The sequence below is a fragment of the Euwallacea fornicatus genome, chromosome 10, assembly GCF_040115645.1.
Source record: "Euwallacea fornicatus isolate EFF26 chromosome 10, ASM4011564v1, whole genome shotgun sequence".
Classification (NCBI taxonomy): domain Eukaryota; kingdom Metazoa; phylum Arthropoda; class Insecta; order Coleoptera; family Curculionidae; genus Euwallacea; species Euwallacea fornicatus.
This window is the reverse complement of record NC_089550.1, coordinates 14,633-18,349: the sequence shown is the minus strand read 5'-3', so window position 1 is coordinate 18,349 and position 3,717 is coordinate 14,633. Positions and strand designations below refer to the sequence as shown.

General features: G+C 33.5%; 1 long non-coding RNA gene across 1 annotated transcript; it reads left to right on the top strand.

The window, feature by feature from the left end:
* Positions 1-1,880: 1,880 nt before the first annotated feature.
* Positions 1,881-3,231, top strand: LOC136341468 (uncharacterized). Its single transcript, XR_010732504.1, has 2 exons — positions 1,881-2,474; positions 2,553-3,231. It is a non-coding gene; the product is annotated as an uncharacterized lncRNA (long non-coding RNA).
* Positions 3,232-3,717: the final 486 nt, after the last annotated feature.

Here is a 3,717-nt window from a genome sequence, read left to right as displayed (position 1 = left end):
AACAGTTCATCTTTTTGCCTCCCTCATTTATAATATTTACCTACTAACCTAGTTTATTAACGCATCATTAACTTTAAAGCCAAACTAGTTTCCATAAAGACAAATAATCATACATGAACAACGTTTCTATAGAAATTAGCATCGAGTTAAAGTTAACAGCGCATTAGTAAGGGAGTCCTACTCCGGTTTTTAAATCTCGGAAGACTGGATATTTGGAATTGAAGAAAAGTCATCTCGGTATAAAAAAAGGCACAATGCATTAAATATTTGATTATCCTCTTTAGATTTTAAGATTTATTTAACGCTTGAAAAATTACAAACTAGATAAATTATTAGGTTTAATTCCATTTTCACCCTTCTCGGCATGTCTCAATTGTTTCTAGACAATTTGGTGAAGTAGACGTCCTTGCAGTGTAGACACATAATATTTAGGTAGAGAGTAATTTTAGCTTCATTATATGCACATACATTAATTTTAAAAAATTTTCACATTTCAAATTTTGAATCATGATAACTCGAGCAGACGTGAGGTAAGTGTCTCGAAAAAGAGCTCAAATTAATCGACTTAAACAATTATATAAAACGTCGAAAACCGCTTATCAATATTTTTAAAATATCTGAAATACAGTACCATATTGGTCCTAAATCTTCGCGATTTTTTGGTATCGAAAATAACGGTTCGAAAAAAGTGCCTTTCTAAAGCTCCACAATCTCAATGGTGATATACGACATCAGTATAGGTATCAGATTTTTTTATTGTAATTCAGGAAATAAAATTCGACGTTGTTACATTCCAAGTGTTAACTATCTGTACCTTTTGGTTTAAGCCTAAACAATTTGTCAATTTTAACATTTCCAAAGGCAACTTTAGGGATGTCTAAGATTTTTAAAAATGAAATGTTATGTACATTACAAACGTATAATTAATAAAAATTTAAAATTCTGGATAATTTGATGGAGAACAATAAATGTATTAGATCACATATGAAATGTCAAGATTGATAAAAGTGTAATTTCCATTATACATACTAATTATAAACATGACGTATGAAATTTTAAGTGAGTATTACTACTAGAATAGCTTCGGCTTCGTTTTGGATTAATTTCTCTTGATATAAAAAATATATTTATTTTCGTGATCCTTGTTTCTTTTAGTATTATCCTCTACATTTAAATGATATTAATTGGTTTTACCTGGAAGTACTGAAATTCTTTTTTGTGAAAAAGTAGTATTGCATTTTATTACATTAATTGTTCTTTTTAATAATTGTTATTACAATTATAAGATTTCTTTAATAGTGATCGTTTAGTAACGAGCAATACGTCGTCTCATTTAATTTATTTATCAATAAAGAAGCATAAGACATTATTGACAGTCGCCTCTCAATATTAGCAGTTTTGAGAAACTTTTACATTACAGGTGCATTAAAGAAGACCTCGAGTTGTTAAAATTTCGTACTTCTGAATTAACTCATTGTGCATATGTTTCATTATGAAATTAAGCAACGAAAATTTCTAACTAGATATTAACTTTTTCAGCCTGTTGCCATCTATGAACTCCACTTCTAAACATTAGCAAAGTTACTTACTTTTATGTATCGCTATCTATGAACTCGGTTTCTAACTGTTAGCAAAGTTATATACTTTTATGCAGAGCCATCTATGAACTCTATACCTAAACATTAACAAAGTAACATACTTTTCTGTAGCGCTACGTATGAACTCCATCCCAAACTGTTAGCAAAGTTACTTTTTTTTGTGTTCCTAGTACCCTCTGTGAACCCTTCTTGTGAACACCACCAGAGTTATTTTCACGTTAACTGTCCAAATAAATCGAATGACAATTATGACATTTGCATGTCAGTAATCGGACCGCGAAAATTCGTCATTTGTTTTTATTATCAGAAAAGTGGAAATTGACTTCACTTTTAGATCTGAAATAAAAATATAATTTAATTTAAAACTGAAAAGTAAAAATTAAGAAAAGGAATCATCCTTGTCGATTAAAAGAATATCTAAAGAACCAAGAAAGAGGAAGTAAGAAAAAAAAAGGAAACTCATTCCTAGAGAATCTTTCAACGATTCCTCGTTTGCAAAAAGTAAACTCCTGTATTCCCGAAATATGTGAACTAATAATAAAATTTCCCTTCCTCCCAACGCAATTAAAACTTATCACTGATGTTGTACTAAAGTAAAAGACCTTTCGTAGAGGACTACATTATTTTCATCGACTGTTCCCTTGCAATTGGAATTTACCCAAAACTATTCCTCTGTTTTTAGTACAGAAACCACAGTCAAAACATGTGCAACTGAAGCGTTCCACCCCAACGAAGTGAAAAGAATTCTACTATCCACTAGAGCAAGCAACTATCATTATTCTTCAGAGTCTTCGAGATATAGCATTGGATGGGTGCTCAATTTCTTGGATGGTGGAGGAAGTAGGGCTTTTCCACGGCTTCACGGTCTTTACCAAGGTACGTACAGTCAACTTTGGTCCATCATTTTTAATTGTAATTTAGGATAAGTAAAATTGGACTTTCTTGCGTTTCAAGCGTCAACCGTGAGCACCTCCGAGTTGAGGAGCCAAAACCATTTGTAAATATTGGCTCTTACGTAGGCAACGCCAGCGGTTTCTAACATTTGTTTTTTTGTGTAAGTGTAGAGTACATTAAGCAAAAGCACGTTATTAATAACAATCACGAAATCTTGACAATTGGCGGAGTAGGATTTGTTCGGGAAAGATGGTGACACCACAGTAAGGTGGACAGTGGCTTTGTCGTCGTCATCATCATCATTACAAATATCAATGACTATCAGAACGTAATAAATTCTACACGATCGTTTTTTCGTCAAAACTCCGACTTCTTTTCCGATCGATTTGTTCTTATTTTTAAAATAGCAAACGTATTTGTCGAGTCCTTACCGGTGGTATAGTGTTTCGGCCTGGAAGCACCGAAAGTTTATTTGGGCGAGGACAATATTATAATTTACCAAATAGCACTTTCTAAACCGAAACGCGGAAATTTCTTTAAAATGTACATTTCAAAACGAAAACGTTTTGTCGTTAATTACAATTGAAAAGCGTTCATCTCGTGCCAGTCGTCGACAGAGAGAATATAATACTCTTAACTAGGAGAAGGTGAAAAAGAAAACAAAAATCCATTGCCATTTGAATTTCTAGCGATGTCTCGTCATCGGTTATTTTGAGAGTTTATTAAATTTTTATGCTGGGTAGTTTGTTTCATTTCTAAAACGAACAATTGATATTTTTCCTTTATCTAAGAGTAATCGATTTTTTTTTTTCGTGTGGCGCCATCTATTAACTTCGATTTCTACTCCAACCAAATTACAGTTTCCTTCCTTATTTCACACCCGCCATCTACCGTCTAGTGGCAGAATCTTTTATAGATTTCTTACCGTCAAAATTACAGTTCCCTTCCTTGTTCTACATGCGCCATCTACCGTGCAGGGGAAGAACCTTTTACAGATTTCTTCCCATTCAAATTACAGGTTCCTTCCATGTGCTACATGCGCCATCTACCGTCCAGGGACGGAATCTTTTACAGATTTCTTCTCATTCAAATTACAGTTCCCTTCCTTGTTCTACATGCGCCATCTACCGTGCAGGGGAAGAACCTTTTACAGATTTCTTCCCATTCAAATTACAGGTTCCTTCCTTGTTCTACATGCGCCATCTACCGTCCAGGGGAAGAACCT